Source organism: Ranitomeya variabilis, chromosome 2 (assembly GCF_051348905.1).
Source record: "Ranitomeya variabilis isolate aRanVar5 chromosome 2, aRanVar5.hap1, whole genome shotgun sequence".
Classification (NCBI taxonomy): Eukaryota; Metazoa; Chordata; class Amphibia; order Anura; family Dendrobatidae; genus Ranitomeya; species Ranitomeya variabilis.
In genome coordinates, this window is record NC_135233.1 from 889,484,333 (window position 1) to 889,506,203 (window position 21,871).

Sequence of the window (21,871 nt, forward strand, 5' to 3'; positions counted from 1 at the left end):
ACCTAGCAAAAAAGCCAAACAAAAACAAGTGTGGGATTGCAGTTTTTTTGCAATTTCACCGCACTTGGAATTTTTTTCCCGGTTTCTAGTACATGACATGCTAAAACCAATGATGTCGTTCAAAAGTACAACTTGTCCCGCAAAACCAAGCCCTTACATGGTCATATTGACGAAAAAATAAAAAAGTTATGGCTCTGGGAAGGAGGGGAGCGAAAAAAGAAAACGCAAAAAGGAAAAAGGGCAAGGTCTTGAAGAGGTTCAGTCCATCTAGTTCAACCCATATCCTAACCTAACATGACCTAACATGTTGATCCAGAGGAAGGCAAAAAAACCCATGTGGCAAACAGTTAGCTCCACATTGAGGAAAAAATTCCTTCCCGACCCCACATACGGCAATCAGACTAGTTCCCTGGATCAACGCCCTATCAAGGAATCTAGTGTATATACCCTGTAACATTATACTTTTCAAGAAAGGTATCCAGTCCCCTCTTAAATTTAATTAATGAATCACTCATTACAACATCATACGGCAGAGAGTTCCATAGTCTCACTGCTCTTACAGTAAAGAAACCGCGTCTGTTATTATGCTTAAACCTTCTTTCCTCCAGACGTAGAGGATACCCCCTTGTCCCTGTCTCAGGTCTATGATTAAAAAGATCATCAGAAAGGTCTTTGTACTGTCCCCTCATATATTTATACATTAAAATAAGATCACCCCTTAGCCTTCGTTTTTCCAAACTAAATAGCCCCAAGTGTAATAACCTATCTTGGTATTGCAGACCCCCCAGTCCTCTAATAACCTTGGTCGCTCTTCTCTGCACCTGCTCTAGTTCAGCTATGTCTTTCTTATACACCGGAGACCAGAACTGTACACAGTATCCAAAGTGTGGTCACACTAGTGACTTATATAAAGATAAAATTATGTTCTGCTCATCTATTTATATAATTACCTTAAATTGTCTGTCATCCACTTCTGTCTGGACATCCTCGAATCCCACAATCCACCGCGCTGCACTGGAAGTACGCCGACCACCATATTGGAACTGCCGCTGAAATCCAGGCCGCCGCTAACACTTCTCCGCATCCTCCCCCTCTCTCCGAGCACTCTCTCCCGTGTCTCCACATGACTCGCTGCCCTCAGCCTGTCACAGCCCTGTCATGGCCGGCGGCGGAGGAGGACAGTGCGGGAGCCGGGTGCAGGTAATCACCGTACGGGGACTGTGGAGGGGCGGCAGGAGCTCCGAGGGAGGAGGAAGCAGCTGCAGTCAGGAGGGGAAGAAAGTGGAATACTGTTTGCCGTTTCTCCCACAGCATCATTGATGGAGGATATTGTGAGATGCCAATGGATGCTCTATTAGACTTTTGAAAACTACTGGTACAAATGTCTCCAAATTTGAGCCAGATGCAATTAGGGCTTCAGAAGTATATCCTAATTTTTATAATGAGATTTTGTGCCCCATCTTGGATTTCAGGTAAAATGGTTTGAGCTTTATTCCCAAAACACATATACATACCAATGGACAAATACACTTAAGGACGACCAGAAAGTCAGATTTAATTTTACTTGCCTTTCTCATATTGTACAGGACACTACCCCTGTCCACCTTATTATATTGTTGTCTTTCATTACTTCAATAGTAGTTGATAGGTGAGGATTGGATGAATCAGAATCATTTCTAACATTTTCTACATGTGGATTGTTTCAGGAAATTAGAACAATGAAAGCAGATTAGTCATGGCAATAACATTACACTAGTAGACTATTATACACAATAATACCTTATAGTGTGTTCTCTACTGCAAAATATCAGGTGAACAGAACCAGCCACAATCAAGTATAACCTAAAGCCTCTTATTTGTTGTGATAATGATTGATGATATCAAAAAGTTGCCATTAAAATAAAGAAACACTGATTATAAACAGAAGATCTGCTTCTATTTGAAAAGCCACCCTGCTGTGCCCAATTTTTTCCATTCTTTACCAATGGGTATAATCTTTCTTAAAATGTGTCCCTGCTGTGCCCCTGGTATTTTGGTTGTATAGCATTTTACAAGCACAATAAAACACCCTCTGAGCTTGATGGTTGTTCTAATAACTATACATCCTGGGTGGTAAAAAAGTACAAATCAGAGACTTCCATCTCCTGTAACATGTTGATGAAGCCCATCAGAGCAGTGCTATGGGAAGTAGGACTCATTATAGAATACTTAAACTAGGGTTCATACCAGTTCTAATTCCTATATGTTGTTTTGGAATTACTTCATTGTCACATAAAGTTTAGGTTCCAAGTCAAGAGGTTTTGAACTTAATCACATAGAATGTTCTTGATGTTGTCGATCACACAGCAACAGAATTACGGATCATTATGTTTTACTAGATGGTGGCCTGATTCTAACGCATCGGGTATTCTAGAATATGTATAATAGTATATAGCACAGCCCACGTAGTATATAGCACAGCCCACATAGTATATAGCACAGCCCACGTGGTATATAACACAGCCCACGTAGTATAAAACACAGCCACGCAGAATATTGCACAGCCACGTAGTATATAGCACAGCCCACCTAGTATATAGCACAGAGACATAGTATATAACACAGGCCGCGCAGTATATAACACAGGCAACGCAGTATATAACACCACCCACGTAGTATATAGCAATGTGGGCACCATATCCCTGTTAAAAAATAATTAAAATAAAAAATAGTTATATACTCACCTTCCGTCGGCCCCCGGATCCAGGCCAGGCGTTTAGCGATGCTCCTCTCGACGCTCCGGTCCCAAGAATGCATTGCGGCAATAACACATGATGATGTAGCGGGCTCGCGAGACCGCTACGTCATCTCCGGTCATTGCCGAAATGCATTCTTGAGACCGGAGCGTCACGAGCAGCGGGAAAGGTGCCGGAAGGTGAGAATATAATGATTTTTTTAAATTATTTTTAACATTATATGTTTTTACTATTGATGCTGCATAGGCAGCATCAATAGTAAAAAGTTGGTCACACAGAGTTAATAGAAGCATTAACGGACTACATAGTTGGGCACATGAGTGGCAGTTTGTATGACAGGGCCAGTTTCCATTCTCCAGTGTCTCTCTCATGATGGTATTTTTTAAAATTACAAATCTACAGTCACTCTATGTGACTGCAGACTTGAGAGTTCTCCCAGCACATGCACTGCACACTGTAAGAATTCATTGGTGTCAGCTCCGGGAGCAGTGGTCACGTAATCACAAGTTTGTGATATGCATACTACCTGCCAGAACCCGACTAGACTGTTTTCAGCACCATCAATACAAGTGTGAACAGTTCTTGGCAGTAAACATGCATATCACATACTTGCAGTCACATAACCGCTGTTCTTGGTGCAGACACCAGCAAATCCTCATAGCACAAAGTGCGGGTGCTGGGAGCGCTCACAAGTCTGCAGTCACATAGACTGACTGCAGCCTTGTTATTTTAGACTGGACAATCCCTTTATGTTGCAATATAGTGACTTAAGGCCTTCATATATAGCTTATCGTCGGTCAAACTCATTGTTATCAGTTGGCTTGGAAAAAAGTCTAATGTGTATATAGGTCTCCTGACTCTCCTCTGACAGATGATTTCGGGGGACTACTAATGTGTGCATTACTTGGTTCATATATAAATCAAGTGGAGGACTAGCTATACAAAAAGATATACACATGCTAATTATGGAGCCGAAGAGTATGACATGGTCTAAACACTAAAAAATGTCTACCCTTCTCTCCTTATAAGATTGTGATCAATGACTGCTCTAAACACTGTAGACAATGGGCATCAGCTTGTAACCTCTTCACCTTTCTCACATTCTCACAGTATTAGATGGGTAATCTGGGAGCAATGTCTGTCACTTCCTCCTCCTAACATGTGTTTATTTTCTATGGACTTTGCCACTGCTCTCCATTTGTTTGTTTCCTTTTTTTTTTTTTTAGTCTTGTGGTATTTGTTGACTTTTTTTGCAGCAAATCCTTCAAAGTGCTGCACATGGTTCACAAATTTTGCGCAAAAGCAAAAATGATTTTTAATTTTGTCTTTTCGCCTTCTTGTTCTGTTTTAGAACATAAATAGTACAAAATTTTCAAGCGTACATGTAATCACTCATCACTCCAGGGGGCGACTGAAGTAGATTTGCACCAAAAGTTAGTTACTTTTAAAAAAGTTGCAATTGATGAATCTGGCAAACAAAGTCCATGCCAAATAAACTTCAAAAAGGCACAAATTAAAAAAAAAACAATTTTAATCAAATCCAAATAAGGCTTAAACTACCAAAAAGGAGATGAAAAAGTGGAAATGTAATAATGAATTGGGCCAAGAGTGTACAAATAAGGGCGCAGTCAGACTGCCATATCACATGGACTACGATCGCATTGCAATGCTAGGACTAGCCAGCGTCTCTTTTAACCTAAGAGTGACAGCTTTTATTTCTGTGCAGTTAGGAGAGCCGCCGACCAGTCCATGCACTGAGATTCAATTGTCGTCCATGTTATACAGCAATCTAAATGCGCCCTAAAACAGAACTCTGATGATGACCGACTGTACTTGGAAGAAACGCAATCAGTGTGTGTAAGGTCGGGGTGTGCCTGACATTTGAAAATAGAGAATTAATATTTTTTTAGAAAAGAAAAGGATTTGATAACTTCTTATTGCTACTAAATCCCATATAATTTCAGGATATTCTCACTCTGGATAAGGAGTTGCAGGTTAGAAAAAATAAAAAAAATAAGACTAGTAATACTGCACACTCACTCCCAATGGGACTGCATGTATGAAAAACCCCACCATTAAATGTCGCTATTAACCAATAACCACAGGAAGCCGTATTTTTGGTGCAAAGGGAGCTGCCACATCTTTATTGATTTGATAAAACAGAAAACCCTTTCTACCTCCGGTCACAGCTGCGGGCTCATGTGATGATTTGACAGTGCAGTGGCTGCAGTGCTCTGACCACCAGTAATGATATTACTGCAGATCAGAGCCATTGTTTCCTCTATATGAGATCCGGGTTCGGGTACTGTTCTGGTACCGGAACTTTTTTTAACTGTTCAGCCAAATCCGCCAAACCTGAACATCCAGGTATGCACCCATCACTAATAGGGACAACATTTGCCCTTCTCCAGTCTTCTGGGGCTTCTCCTGTTCTCCGGGCTTTTTCAAACATTCTGGATTGTAGTTCTGCAATTTCCTTTGCTAACTCTTTCAGTATACTAGGGTGTAATTAATCTGGACCAGGAGATTTAAATTTAAAGTGTTCCTTCGCCATCTCTCTGTTTATAAATAGTGTGGATTATTTTATTACTTTGATGGCACCGTGAAGACCAGTTGATGTTACAATTGCTTTCTTAGAGAACACGGATGCAAAATAGGAATTTAAGAGATCAGCCTTCTCATAAGTATTTGATCACCAGTAATCATCAGTAATTGCACCTGTTTAAACTCGCATAACAGTATAAAAGTCACATTTCCACACACTCAATCAAACTCCAGATTCCCCACTATGGCCAAGACCAAAAAGCTGACTCAAGACACCATGGACAAAATTGTAAACCTGCATAAGGCTGGGATGGGCTACTGGACAATAGGTAAGCAGCTTGGTGAGAAGGCAACAACTATTGACACAATTATAAAAAAATGGAAGGAACACAAGATGACGGTCAATCTTACTCGGTCTGGGGCTCCATGCAAGATCTCGCCTCATGAGGTAAGGATGATTCTGAGAAAGGTCAGCAATCAGCCCAGAAGTGGAAGGGAGGAACTGGTAATTGATCTGAAGAGAGTTGGGACCACAGTGTCAAATATTACCATTACCAACACACTATGTCGTCATGGATTAATATCCTGCAGGCCAGCACGCAATGTCCCCCTGCTCACACCAGGCCATGTCAAGGCCTGCTTGAAGAATACCAATGACCATCTGGATGATCCAGAGGAGACATGGAAGAAGGTTATGTGGTCAGATGAGACCAAAAAAGATATTTTAGGTATCAACTCCATTTGCAGTGTTTCTAGCAAAACAAAGGATGACTACAACCGCAAGAAGATCATCCCAACAGTGAAGCAAGGTGGGGGGGAAACATCATATTTTGGGGATGCTTTTCTGCAAAGGGGGCAGAACAACTGCACTGCTTGAAGGAAGAATGGATAGGGTCATGTATTGTAAGATTTTGGCCAACAAACTCCTTCCCTCAGTAAGAGCATTGACGATCTGGGTCTTCCAGCATGACAATGACCTGAAATACACAGCCAGTGCAACTAAGTAGTGACTCTGTAAGAAGCATTTCAAGGTGCTGGAGTGGCCTAGCCAGTCTCCAGACCTGAACCCAATAAAAAATCTTTGTAGGGGGCTGAAACTCAATGTTGCCCAGCGACAGCCCCTAAACCTGATATACAGTTGTGCTCAAAAGTTTACATATCCCGGCAGAATTTTTGCTTTCTTGGCCTTTTTTCTTAGCCTTTTTTCAGAGAATATGAATGATAACACCAAAACTTTTTCTCCGCTCATGGTTAGTGATTGGGTGAAGCCATTTATTGTCAAACTACTGTTTTCTCTTTTTAAATCATAATGACAACCCAAAACATCCAAATGACCCTGATCAAAAGTTCAAATACCTTGGTGATTTTGGCTTGATAACTTGCACAGAAGTTGACACAAATGGCTACTAAAGGTAACATCCTCACCTGTGAGCTGTTTGCTTGTAATCCGTTTGTGTGCCTAAAAGCTGAGTGAGTTTCTGGCATCCAAACAGACTCTTACATCTTTCATCCAGCCACTGACATTTCTGGATTGTGAGTCATGGGGAAAGCAAAAGAATTGTAAACAGATCTATGGGAAAAGGTAGTTGAACTGTATAAAACAGGAAAGGGATACAAAAATATATCCAAGGAATTGATAATGCCAGTCAGCAGTGTACAAACTGTGATTAACAAGTGGAAGATCAGAGGCTCCGTATAAACAAAACCACGGTCAGGTAGACCAACAAAAATGTAGTCCACAACTACCAGGAAGATTTTTGGGATGCAAACAAATAACATCAGCTGAAATACAGGACTCTCTGAAAACTAGCCGTGTGGCTGTTTCAAGATGTACAATAAAGAGACACTTGAAGAAAAATGAGCTGCATGGTCGAGTCGCCAGAATAAAGCCATTACTGAGCAGATGCCACAAAGTATTTCCCCTACAATGCGCAAAACAGCACAGAGACAAGCCTCAAAACTTCTGGAACAAGGTAATTTGGAATGATGAGACCAAAATTTAACTTTTTGGCCACAACCATAAACGTTACTTTTGGAGATAGGTCAACAAGACCTATGATGAAAGGAACACCATTCCTACTTTAAAGCATGGAGGTGGATCGCTGGTGTTTGGGGTTGTGTGAGCACAGGAAACTTGGTCAAAGTTGAAGGAAATATGAATGCTGCACGCTATCAGCAAATACTGGAGGCAAATTTGCACTCATCAGCTCAGAAGCTGCTCATGGGACATACTTGGATGTTCCAACATGACAACGATCCAAAACACAACACCAAGTCGACCTGTCATTGACTACAGCAGAACAAAGTGAAGGGTCTGGAGTGGCCATCTCAGTCTCCAGACCTCAATATCATTGAGCCACTCTGGGGAGATCTCAAGCACGCAGTTGATGCTAGACAGCCCAGGAATTTACAGAAACTGGAGGCTTTTTGCCAAGAATAGTGGGCAGCTTTACCATCTGAGAAAAGATAGAACCACATCAACAATTACGACAAAAGACTTCAAGCTGTCATAGATGTTAGAGGGGGCAACACATGGTATTAAGAAATGAGTTTTGTGAACTTTTGATCAGGGTCATTTGGATGTTTTGGGTTGTCATTATGATTTAAAAAGAGAAAACTCAGCAGTTTGACAATAAATGGCTTCACCCAGCCACTAACCATGAGTGGAGAAAATGTTTTGGTGTTATCATTCATATTATCTGAAAAAAAGGCCAATGTGATATTCTGGATTTTTTACTAGTCTCTCACAGTTGAAGTGTACCTACGAAAAAATCTCAGACCTCTCCATTCTTTGTAGGTGGGAAAACTTGCAAAATTGGCAGTGTATCAAATAGTTATTTTCCCCACTGTACATTGCTTTTTTATGTGATTTTAATGCATGAAGTATTCGGGCTATGGCCAGGAAAATAAGCTATGCATATTTTTTGTGCGGTTTGATGAGTTTTTAGTTCATTTTGTTTTCAAAGAGGAAAAACTGCTGTGAAAACCCATAAGTATTGACATTTTGAATTTTTTTAAATGCATCACAGATCAAAAAATGCAAGGAAAAAAATGGACCATCTGAATGAAATTTTGGAAATGTTGCTCTTTTTGCTGTTACTGTAAAATGCTACATTTTTGTCTACAAGAAGATATGTATGGAATAAACTCATAAAAATACAAAGTATGAACAAGGACAACTCTTTTAACAGCTGAAAGAAATCTAAATGTGAGCTGAGGCACCCAGAATGAGAACTAGTACCCAAAATGAGCAATTGGGTAGAATTGATTTGCAAGGTTTGAGATTCTCAGTGAATCAGAGTGATTTTTATTTTATTAAACCCATCGAGAAGAGAAATAAGAACTAAATATTGACTTTACTGTTAATGTCTTAATCCTATCTTTATACTTTGGAATAGGTCACTCGAACGTAATTTTGTTGCCCATAGTCATCCTCTCCATTTAGTTAGGTGATATATGCTCTCCCCTGCCTTCTGAATACAAGTATCCTCGTAAATTTTTATCCAAGCTGTCAACGGTCCCAAGTCATACATGAATATTTCTTTACTACTTAACTAGTTTGTTATTTAACGGGTAATTAGGGAAGATTGTTGAAAGGATTGAGGAAAATACCAATACAGATCACCTGTAAGGAGAAGATGTGTGCAGCCATGCAAGTAAGATTACACACCAGAACTGATGCAAACTATTTAAAGGGCTCGTCTCAAGTTCTTTGTTAAAACTGCAAAGTGCTTGTAAAAACAAGCAACTATGCAATTCACCTCTTAATAAAAATCCTTTCTGTTCCCATGGACATAGGGATTTTTAATTCTATAATGTACAATATGTTGCGTAGATTACAGACCAATCTGCAATTTTTAGATTGGCCAGTTATGTAAGTAAGGAGTGAGTTGCTTGCAGGCTTTATGCTTTAGAGCTTAATGATGCTGCTTTGAAACTGACTGGATCCAACCAGTTTCAGTGTCCCTGCACTTTTTCCAGATTCAGATATAAAGATTCATGGGCAGACATACCATTGGTGCAACCCATGCAGCCGAACAAGAAACCAAGTGACCAGAGGCCCCCTTCCACCTCCAGTGCAACAAGGACCTTCTGTCATGGACACAATATTGGACTGCAAAGAGACTATATACTGATACACCAAACTGGCCATGATTATTAGGATTAAAGCACCTGACTTATGGTCAGTAAGTCATACATTGGCTTTTCCTTATGGATGGTCCTTCCAAAAATTTGCAGCTGTTTAGAAAATAAAGGGGTTGCCTGGTGAAAACAACTGTTAACTATCCATAGGTGATAACTTGCCAAATGATGGGACTCCAACTGCTGGGACTGGACCAGTTGGCAGAAGAGGGTACTTTTATCACTGGTAGAATGATGCAACAGTGTGCATGATCGACCTGCACCCCATTCATTTTCTATGGGGCTGACGAGTGCAGTGGTCTGCTTTTCCTGGCAGACCCACAAGGGATGAATGGTATTCCACCTGCCACACTTATTTGTAATGGTGATAAAAATTCCCCAATCTACCAATGAGAGTCCCAATGGTGGGGCATCCTCCGATCAGCAAGTTATCAACTATGCTATGGATAAGTGATAACTTGCATTAACTGGAAAACCACGTCAAGGGGTACACCTTTTCATGCATTTATGTATTAAAAAACACAATATGGATGTCTAAAGTAAGAACAGTCTGATGTGAATGGCCAGAGAACCATATAAATAATGTATTTCAGATGACAAATGACCCAAAAATATTTTTGTTATCTAATCAAGTATTTGTAGATTCATGTAAGAAGATCCAGACTGAGGAGTAGGTAGAGTAGGCAGATGGCTCAACACTATTGAGGAAAGTGCAATTTGTGCAATATATCTCTTTGCATATCAATTTTAGAGAGCTGTGCGAAGAGTGATAGATAGAAATGGGGAGTACATTGGATGAAAGAGAACACTTAATGAGCAGATGGAGGGGATGCACAACAGGGGCAATTTAATAAATCATTGTCTCACTAATATCTAATGGCTCTTACTTCAGAACTAAAGACTGTTGTCATTGGAGAAACCACCACTGACAATGTCCAATATCATCATGCCCTTTCATTCCCTATGTCACATATACAGTACAACTAACATCTATGACTATAGATGAACTGATCTGACAAGATATGAATTCGCCAAATCTGCCAGAGTTTATAAGAAAATTTGATTTGCTATGAATTTATTTTCATTGAATTACAGTGGCATGTAAAATTTTGGGCACCCCTGGTCAAAATTACTGTTACTGTGAACAGTTAAAGGGAACCTGTCACCCCCAAAATGGAATATGAGTTAAGCCCACCGCCATCAGGGGCTTATCTACAGCATTCTGGAATGCTGTAGATAAGCCCCCGATTTATCCTGAAAGATGAGAAAAAGAGGTTAGATTATACTCACCTGGGCAGGTGGTCCAATCCGATGAGCGTCGCGGTCCGGTCTGGGGCCTCCCATTTCTTATGATGACGTCCTCTTCTTGTCTTCATGCTGCGGCTCCGGCGCAGATATACTTTGTCTGCCCTGTTGAGGGCAGAGCAAAGTACTGCAGTGCGCAGGCACCGGGAAAGGTCAGAGAGGCCTGTACTGCACTGCTTCTAAAAGGCCTAAAGTTAAGGATGATGGCACATTTCCTTTGTATTTTATGCAAAAAAGCAAACATTTTTATCTTTAACATTTTAAAAATTACAAAAAGGAAAATGGGCCGATGCAAACATTTGGACACCCTACATGGTTAGTACCTACGTAGTAGCACCCTCTTTTGCAAGTATCATGGCTTGTAAACTCTTTCTGTAGCCAGACAAGAGTCTTTCAATTCTTGTTTGAGGGATTTTCATCCATTCTTCATTGAAAAATTCTTCCAGTTCTGTGAGATTCCTGGGTCATCTTGCATGCCCTGCTATTTTGAAGTCTAGCCACAGATTTTCAATGATGCTCAGGTCAGGGGTTTGTGAGGGCCACTGTAAAGCCTTCAGTTTGCACCTTTTGAGGTCGTCTATTGTGGATTTTGACATGTATTTAGGCTCATTATCATTACCCATTTGCAGAAGCCATCCTCTTTTCAACTTCAGCTTTTTTACAGATGATGTTATGCTTGCACCAAGAAGTTGTTGATATCTCATTGAATCCATTCTTCCCTCAACCTAGGAAATATACCCCATGCCATTGGCTGCAACACAACCCCAAAGCATGATAGATCCATCCCCATGCTTAATGGTTGTCAAACTGTCCTTTTCCTGAAATTCTGTGCCATTTATCTCTACCCATACCTTTGATCATTGTGGCCAAAGAGTTCTATTTTAACCCTATCGGTCCACAGGACTTGTTTCCAAAATGCATCAGGCTTGTTTAGATGTTCTTTTGCATACTTCTGAAGCTGAATTTTATGGTGAGGATGCAGGAGTTTTTCCTGATGACTCTTCCATGAATTACTTATTTGTGCAGGTGTCTCTGAACAGTAGAACAATGTGCCACAGCTCCAGAGTCTCCTAAATCTTTCTGAAATTTTTTTGCAGTGAAGCAGGGGTTCTGATTTGCCTCTGTAGCAATCCTAAAAACAGCTTTCACGGAAATTTTGCTTGGTTTCCCAGACCTTATCTTGACCTCCACTGTTCCTGGTAACTTCCATTTCTTAAATTAATTTCAAACTGGGGTAAGGACAACTTGAAAACACTTTGGTATCTTCCTAAAGCCTTCTCCTGCTTTGTGGGTTGCTACCATTTCCATTTTCAGAGTGCTAGGCAGCTGCTTAGAAGAACCAATGGCTACTGTTTTTGGAACAAGTTACAGGAGGCTGTGTTTTTATATATATATAGGGAAATTTGCATCACCTGGACTTTCCTAATGATGATAGAAAACAAGCCATAACCCTAAGTAAGGTCTGAAACTTTGGTCAAAGTTATCTAAGCACACAAATCTCCAAATCTCTTTCAGTCATTTTTTAATTGTAAAAAATTTCAACATTTTTTTGGGGGGCCAAAAACATAAAGGAAATGTATCATCATTAACTTCAGGCCTTTTAGAGATCATGTCATCTTTAACTTGCTTACCTGTTTACAATAATGGGGTAATTTTAACCAGGGGTTAACTTTTACATGCCACTGTAAATGACCCTTATTATGTTCTTCGGTCTAGAGAGACCAAAGAGTGTAAAAGATGTATGATGTAAAAAAAAAACTCCAACAATTGCTCATTGCTCAACTTTGCTCCTCACTCTCCACTGTACAGTCCTCAGCACCACTCCTTACCAGTGATGTGCGCTGAAGCCTGGGCGTCCTCATGCTATGATTGGAATTCTGGCTGTGTCTATGCCTAAGACTTTCCTGCTCCTGTGCAGGGATGACCGAGACCTACTTGTTCCTAGAGGTCCCAACCCAAATTGTGCCTTGTTAGGTTGCATTGCGTATTCTTGATGTAACGTTGTCAATGTTACCTTTCAATGTTCATACACAGAGATGTCCCTGGCCTGTTTACTGTGGGGAGTCCTGGCCTAACATGAAAAGGGTTTACGTGCATGATGGTGGTTATTACAGGTGGCAAGGATCATACAGGGAAAAGTGTGCAGTGAAAATGGCCTGGAGGTGAGCGAGTAAGATGAGTATTATTATCATCATTTTGTCTTTAAACTTTTCTGGTTCAGCTAAATTTACATGGAGTGAATTTAATAAAATTCACATTCTGGAGAATATGGATTTTGTACAATTAGAGTAGAATTCAAATGTACTCAAATTAATTTCACTAACTCTCTGGGACTACTATGTGTACGACAGCTTTTCAAGGGGCAAAAATAACTAAAAGATAGCTGAACAGATTTTTTTCAAAATAAATCTTACGGGTTATGATAAGACTAAGTATTGATTTATATGTTAAAATAATCTTAGTAACACCAGCTGCTTCCTGAGTACCTGACAGGTTTATGTTGCATAAAGGAGGCACAGGGCATGTACGGCTTTATTGATTGGTGTGGGTGTGTTGTGCTCTATGAATCAGCTTCCAAGTAAAGACTCAATGGAAAATACTTAAAACCTTATATGTCTTGGTTGGTAATTAGCTATGCTGCAACAGAGGTTACATTTGTCATACCTGCCAATAGTCATGTCTACAATGAGTGCCCCTAAGGAAGTGTTGCGCCAATAAATGGGCATTGAATGTACTGTGGTATGGCCATAAAAGCTTACCACCATATATTGCTTCTTCCAAAATACGGTAGGACACTGTAAACTATAAATAGAATGTCAGCGTAGTCAAGTCATGACACTGGATGGAGATTTAACAATCAGAAGATTTTAACCTGTTCAGCTATTATTCAGCTTAAAAATAATAATAATATCACTATTATTGACATATCTCCCAAACAACCCAAACAGTAAGTTGGTTGCGGTACCATTCACAGTCGTAGCACAATGTAGGAAGCCATGTATGCAATGTATAAAGCTGCACTTGCAATCAGCTTACAGGTGGGGGTTTTGAGTGTTGGACTCCCACCGATATGTTATCGTTGATCTATTCTATGGATAGTTCATCAATATCAAAGGGTTTGTCCATAGTTTGCTTTTTTTTAGGTCTAAAAATTATTTTTATAAATTGGGATTCATTACAATTTTAACCGATTTTGGATTTAAGAGGCTCTGCTTCACTGCGCATTCCACTATGATGTGCTCTGTGACAATAAATCAACTAAGAGAGAAAGACAGATAAAAGAGCTACACACTCTCCGCCATTGAATCTGATATGCCTTACTGATAACATAGAGGTTATAGAATGTTAAGGCCCCATCTCACACAGCGATGCTGCAGCGATACAGACAACGATGCTGATCGCTGCAGCGTCGCTGTGTGGTCGCTGTGTGGTCGCTGGGGAGCTGTCACACAGACAGCTCTCTCCAGCGACCAACGATTAGGGAAACGACTTCGGCATCGTTGAAACTGTCTTCAACGATGCCGAAGTCCCCCTGCAGCACCCGGGTAACCAGGGTAAACATCGGGTTACTAAGCGCAGGGCCGCGCTTAGTAACCCGATGTTTACCCTGGTTACCAGCGTAAATGTAAAAAAAACAAACAGTACATACTCACCATCTGTTGCCCGTCAGGTCCCTTGGCGTCTGCTTCCTGCTCTGACTGAGCCGCCGTACAGTGAGAGCAGAGCGCAGCAGTGACGTCACTGCTGTGCTCTCACTTTACGGCGGCAGTCAGAGCAGGAAGCAGACGGCAAGGGACCTGACGGGCAACAGATGGTGAGTATGTACTGTTTGTTTTTTTTTACATTTACGCTGGTAACCAGGGTAAACATCGGGTCACTAAGCGCGGCCCTGCGCTTAGTAACCCGATGTTTACCCTGGTTACCAGTGAAGACATCGCTGGATCGGTGTCACACACACCGATTCAGCGATGTCAGCGGGACCTCAACGACCAAAAAAAGGTCCAGGCCATTCTGACACGACCAGCGATCTCACAGCAGGGGCCTGGTCGCTGGTACGTGTCACACATAGCGAGATCGCTACTGAGGTCGCTGTTGCGTCACAAAACTTGTGACTCAGCAGCGATCTCGCTAGCGATCTCGCTATGTGAGACGGGGCCTTAAGTAATGCAAATTTTTTATTGCAAAAATTATTTTTTGAACCCATAATACATACATTTAATTAAAGAAAATTGTCTCCAAAGGTGGATAACCCTTTAAAAGGCCCAGAAAATCCCTTTAATAATTAAAACTGAATGAATGATGATTCAGTTTACAAGCGCTTATAATTTAGAATTATATACAGTACCATAGGCAGATGTGGAAATAATGCTGTAAAGTCAGAATGTATTTAAAAATTGAAGTAATAATAACTTATTCATCAAGCAATATCATCAAGGAAGTGTGTGATTGGATCCAAATGTATTCTACAGCAGGACAACGATCCCAAACATACAGCATAAAGAAGAACAAGGAGTCCTGGAAGTGATGATATGGCCTCCAAAAAGCCCTTATCTCAACATCATCAAGGATTACATGGAAAGTCAGAATGATTTCCATCAATCTACATTCACAGAAGATATGTGGTGAGTTTTCCAAGATGTTCTTACATATGTATATACTTCTATGTTTTGTTCAAGAATATTCCCTTTTTTGGGGGACTCTTTCAATGAACTTCCTTAGGCATGTCTCAAAGTATGCTTTGTTACACAGACAAATTATGGCACATTCTTTATGCATTTCTCTATGTGATGCTTGGCTGTATCATTTACATACATACAGTTATATGAAAAAGTTTGGGCACCCCTATTAATCTTAAGCTTAATGTTTTATAAAAATTGTTTTTTTTTTGCAACAGCTATTTCAGTTTCATATATCTAATAACTGTTGGACACAGTAATGTTTCTGCCTTGAAATGAGGTTTATTGTACTAACAGAAAATGTGCAATCTGCATTCAAACAAATTTTGACAGGTGCATAAGTATGGGCACCCTTATCATTTTATTGTTTTAAATACTCCTACCTACTTTTTACTGACTTACTAAAGCACTTTTTTTTGTTTTGTAACCTCATTGAGCTTTGAACTTCATAGCCAGGTGTATGCAATCATGAGAAAAGCTACTTAAAGTGGCCACTTGCAAGCTGTTCTCCTGTTTGAATCTCCTCTGAAGAGTGGCATCATGGGCTCCTCAAAACAACTGTCAAATGATCTGAAAACAAAGATTATTCAACATAGTTGTTCAGGGGAAGAATACAAAAAGCTGTCTCAGAGATTTAACCTGTCAATTTCCACTGTGAGGAACATAGTAAGGAAATGGAAGAACACAGGTACAGTTCTTGTTAAGGCCAGAAGTGGCAGGCCAAGAAAAACATCAGAAAGGCAGAGAAGAAGAATGGTGAGATCAGTCAAGGACAATCCTCAGACCACCTCCAGAGAGCTGCAGCATCAACTTGCTGCAGATGGTATTACTGTGCATCGGTCAACTAAACAACACACTTTGCACAAGGAGAAGCTGTATGGGAGAGTGATGCGAAAGAAGCCGTTTCTGCAAGCACGCCACAAACAGAGTCAGCTGAGGTATGCAAAAGCACATTTGGAGAAGCCAATTTCTTTTTGGAAGAAGGTCCTGTGGACTGATGAAACCAAGATTGAGTTGTTTGGTTATACAAAAAGGCGTTATGCATGGCGGCAAAAAACACAGCATTCCAAGAAAAACACTTGCTACCCACAGTAAAATTTGGTGGAGGTTCCATCATGCTTTGGGGCTGTGTGGCCGGCACCGGGAATCTTGTTAAAGTTGAGGGATGCATGGATTCCTCTCAGTATCAGCAGATTCTTGACAATAATGTTCATGAATCAGTGACAAAGTTGAAGTTACGCAGGGGATGGATCTTTCAGCAACACAATGATCCAAAACACCGCTCCAAATCTACTCAGGCATTCATGCAGAGGAACAATTACACTGTTCTGGAATGGCCATCCCAGTCCCCAGACCTGAATATCATTGAACATCTGTGGGATCATTTGAAGAGGGCTGTCCATGCTCGGCGACCATCAAACTTAACTGAACTGGAATTGTCTTGTAAAGATTAATGGTCAAAAATACCTTCATCCAGGATCCAGGAACTCATTAAAAGCTACAGGAAGCGACTAGAGGCTGTTATTTTTGCAAAAGGAGGATCTACTAAATATTAATGTCACTTTTTTGGTGAGGTGACCATACTTATGCACCTGTCAAATTTTGTTTGAACGCAGATTGCACATTTTCTGTTAGTACAATAAACCTCTTTTCAAGGCAGAAACATTACTGTGTCCAACAGTTATTAGATATATGAAACTGAAATAGATGTTGCAGAAAAACAATTTTTATAAAACATTAAGCTTAAGATTAATAGGGGTGCCCAAACTTTTTCATATAACTGTATATATTTTTTGATAAAGGCATTTTTTTTGTATCTACCATATGTTTTGCATCAAATATCCTTCTTACTTGTCTTATACTGAAAACATTTTAACCCACAGGATTTGGACCTATCCATTTTGGCTAGGTTTTTTGCACTATGCATTACTTAAAGTCTGTTGCGTTTTTTCATCTTCCTATGTGGCACTAATGATATATTATCTTTGTTATTCTTAACATCATAAGTGTTCTTTTTATGATTAACGCGCCATCATTTATAATGTGAGTCCCATCGGGGACAGTTATGATAATGTGTGCCAAACTGTAAAGCGCTGCGAAATATGTTAGCGTTATATAAAAATAAAGATTATTATTATTTTCTACAGTGCCTTGCGAAAGTATTCGGCTCACTGGAACTTTTCAACCTTTACCCACATATTATGCTACAAACATAACGACACCAAATGTAAATTTTTGGCGAAGAATCAACAACAAATGGAACACAATTGTGAAGTTGAACGAAATTTATTGGTTATTATAAATTTTTGTGGAAATTCAAAAAAATTTCCAAGTGCGGTGAAATTGCAAAAAAAGGTGCAAATCCACAACTTTTTGGGGATTTTTTTGATCATGTTCACCAAATGCTAAAACTGACCTGCCATTACGATTCTCCAGGTCATTATGAGTTCAAAGACACTAAACATGTCTAGGTTCTTTTTTATTTAAGTGGCGAAAAAAATCCAAAGTTTGTTAAAAACCCGTAAAGACCCGTAGCATTTTTTGCGTGCCGAGCTGACGTTTTTAGGCTGGGTTCACATTAGCGTATGTGTGCACAGCATATACCTGCAGACCAATCCGCATGCATCTTGTGTACATATATTTAACATTGTGTACGCAGGGACATGCTTTTGCATCAGTTCGCATGTGGATGCGTATGCGTGCGTCATTTAGCGGTGTGTGGCAAACGCAGTATGTTGCATTTTTTGAGGCGTCAAATATGTGCAGGCTTGCACATGTGGATAAGTGCATCAAAGCAACGCATTACTGTTTATGGGACCGCATTGGTACGCAAAGGCATGAGTACGCATGCTTTCGATAAGCATGCGTACTTAAGACTTCACATGTCCAAGAAATTATTCCACCACATCCACATGCGCATAAACAATGCAAACACATGCCAAATGCATTTAAACGCATTCACATGCAGCGTTTTTATTTTAGTCATGCGTAAGATGATGCGGAGTAAAAACTCTACTTTTTGGCACGCATTTGCACATGCAGATGATATGCTGTGCACAGAAACGCTAATGTGTACTTAGCCTTAATGATACCATTTTGGTGTGTGTACAATCTTTTAATCACCCGTTATTGCATTTTAATGCAATGTTTTGGAGACCAAAAAAAACATAATTCTGGCGTTTCTGACTCATTTTCTCGTTAAGCTGTTAAGCGATTGGGTTAATTCTTCTTTTATATTGATAGATTGGGTGATTCTGAACATGGTAATACCAAACATGTGTAGGTTTGAGGTTATTTTTATTGTTTTATTTTGAATGTGGCGAAAGGGGGGTGATTTAAACTTTTATATATTTTTTATTTTTTTATATTTTTTTTACATTATTTTTAACTTTTGGCATGCTTCAATAGTCTCCATGGGAGACTAGAAGCTGCCATTATCCGATTAGCTCTGCTACATACAGGCGATGATAAGATCTCCTGTATGTAGCAGAATCGCTGACTTGCTATGAGGGCTGACCACCAGGCGGCGCTCATAGCAATCTGGCATTGACAACCATAGAGGTCTGCAGGAGACCTCTGGTTGTCATGCCAACCCATCGATGACCCGCAATCACGTGAAGGGGGTCACCGATGAGCGGATTTCCAGCACGATTGCCGGAAGTGCGCGTTAAATGCCGCTGTCAGAGTTTGGCAGCAGCATTTAATGGGCTAATAGCCACAGGTGGATCACAATTCCACCCGCGGCTGTTCTGGGCACATGTCAGCTGTTCAAAACAGCTGACATGTGCCGGAAAAGATGTGAGCTCACCGCCGGAGCCTGCATCAAAGGGGGAGACATGACAGGCACTGTACGAATATAGTGCATGTTGTGAAGGGGTTAAAATTGTTTTTATATTGACCCCTTGGTCTTATTTACCCATGGTAATAAAGCTATGTTGATCTCTATTTAGGTGGTGACCTGATCTACACCTCAAGCATCCTACAAGATGTTTGGAACAAGTTCCTTGCCGAGTTACATCAAAAACTGTGCATACGTGTGCCTAGAAAAATTGATGGTGTTTTGAAAGCAAAGCATGGTCACACCAAATATTGATTTTACCTAAATTTCTCTCTTGTTCCTATACTTTTCATTTTGCTAACTGATTATATAAACAAGCTATTAACACTTCTATTTTTGAAAGCATTCATACATTCCAGCAATTTCTCCACACCTGCCTAAAACTTTTGTGCCATAATCTATTGCCCCGATTCATCAAATCTTTTACTCCAAAGTAGTAGTGTAAAAGCTTTTAAAAGTCGCAAAATTTTAACTGACCTGAAAATTGCTGCAAAATTTTGCGACTTTTGGTGTTTTGACGTCAGATTCTTCCAGCTCCGCCAAAATGGATGGAACGGGGGGGTGTGATGCCACAGCTCATCTAATTTATGACAAGCTGTGGGGTTCCATACGCTAAAATTCTCATTCCAGTCCCTGACTTGAGTGAGATTTCTGGCGTGGCACACGGAGGTGTATACCACTCGTCAGATGCTCCAAATTCATGAAGAGGCATGCAGCTCTTCATCAATCAGAAGATTCTAAGAAAATCACCTGTCTTGATGAATCGGGGCCTACAATTCTATGAAACAGACCCAAAAACTATAAATTTATTATAGATATATCATGATTTAATAATCAATATTATGACTGAAATACATTTTATAAATATTCAACTCTGGAAACAATAAATGTGCATTTAACAAAAGATGTGGTGACTGAAAGGTCAGCCAAAAATACTCAACCCCTCTGGGCAAATTGGATACATTTAGTTATAAAGTTTAATAAAGGAGGGCTATTGACACTTTCTTGCTACCTGATATCTTACACACCTTTTCAGCAGTTTTTCTCAAAGAAAAGACCTAATGTGATACTCTGTGCACTCCCTGGGCTGTATTCACTGTCTTCCTGCTCTTTTTCAAAATAAGCTACTGGACATCCGCTTGTATGCCCCATACAATGGGCTTTGTGAAAATCATTGCCATATCCTCATTCACTTTCTGTAAGATTAAACTTGAATGACGGCCAGATACTCTGCCATAGTTAACGCTGAACCAGGAGGGAGGTGCACGCATACAGGGCTGCAGAAAAAATGCTAAACATACATATGAATGCATGCTGACAAGCAATTCAAGCAGAAGAGAGAAATAATAGCTGTGGAGGGTTCTTTTATGTCTAGTACATATACACAATATCATAGTCACTGAGTATTGTACTCAGGTGTAAAATATAAAACTTCTTGTTATTTCAGGTCAGAGACTTTTGACAGGCAGTGCAATCTGTCATATTACTTCAGGCACATGTAAGACATTCTAGAAATACTGTCTAGTCCATGTCATTCCTTCCTCTACTGTCAATCTACAGACTGTATATAGAGATTTATCAGAGAGAACCTTTACATTAGGCCTCCAAAACGAGAGAAACCTGAGATGTTTAAAAGGAATCAATCCTAATAATCTATCTATTAAGTCATAGAAAGTTGAATAAAATTATACCTCTATATCTGCGATCTGGTGTCTTATTCCAGAGAAATCCATGCTTTTCTTAATATGTAAATGAACTGTTAGGATCTATTGGGTGCACACAGATCTCCCTGAGAATCTACTCCCAGAGCTTATTTTGCATGAAATGGGGCATTACCAGTGTGAGACATGTAGATCAGGAGAGCAGACTGTCAGTCATTACATGTCTCACACTGCTAATGCCTTGTTTAGGTTAAAATAATCTCTGGAGGCAGATTCTCATGCAGGTCAATGTCCATACATAATCCTGAACAGCTCATTGACATATAATTCATAAAATTCTCTGGAATAAGAAATCGGATCACTGATATCAAGGAATCATTTTATTCAGTTCCCCAGGACCATGTTTTCACTATATAATCTGAGAGCAACATAAGATAGGGCAAGAAAGCCTGATTCCATAGATGTATCACTCACTGGGCTGCTGGTGTAGTTCTCGTAGAATACCTGGGGTCCGGCGTTGCAATCTCTAACCCAGCATCTGAGGGTATATACCCCCACTAGCATGCATACCATGCAGCACATAGATGTAATTCACCTACTTTCAACTATAGGCCTTCTATTAACAGGATGAATCGTCTGTGGCAACCCTCCTACTAATGATATATACCCCTCCTACTAATGATATACACCCCCAACATTATTATGGGTTTACAACCATGAACCTTGTACCCTTTATATGACCTCATGACCATAGCTCCTATTTACCCATACATCCATTCCCTATATATTTGTAGAACATAGGTATTTGCACAATACCTTTTGTGGCACATATATCCTTTGGTGATCTTATATATATGCTTTTTCTGGCACATATACCCATCCTTTGTGAATTATATATATGCTATTTTTGCTACTACTAATACCTTACCAGTTTTTCTCATACAGTCACGTGCGTCCTCTTCAGTTGCT

At 40.0% G+C, this 21,871-nt stretch overlaps 1 long non-coding RNA gene across 1 annotated transcript in view; it reads left to right on the forward strand.

Annotated features, from left to right (window-relative positions):
* Positions 1-19,706, forward strand: part of LOC143810004 (uncharacterized) — a 212,788-nt gene extending 193,082 nt beyond the window's left edge. Inside the window, exons 3-4 of the long non-coding RNA XR_013222586.1 lie at positions 15,197-15,349; positions 19,354-19,706. This is a non-coding gene — a long non-coding RNA (uncharacterized LOC143810004). The remainder of the gene's footprint in view (positions 1-15,196; positions 15,350-19,353) is intronic.
* Positions 19,707-21,871: the final 2,165 nt, after the last annotated feature.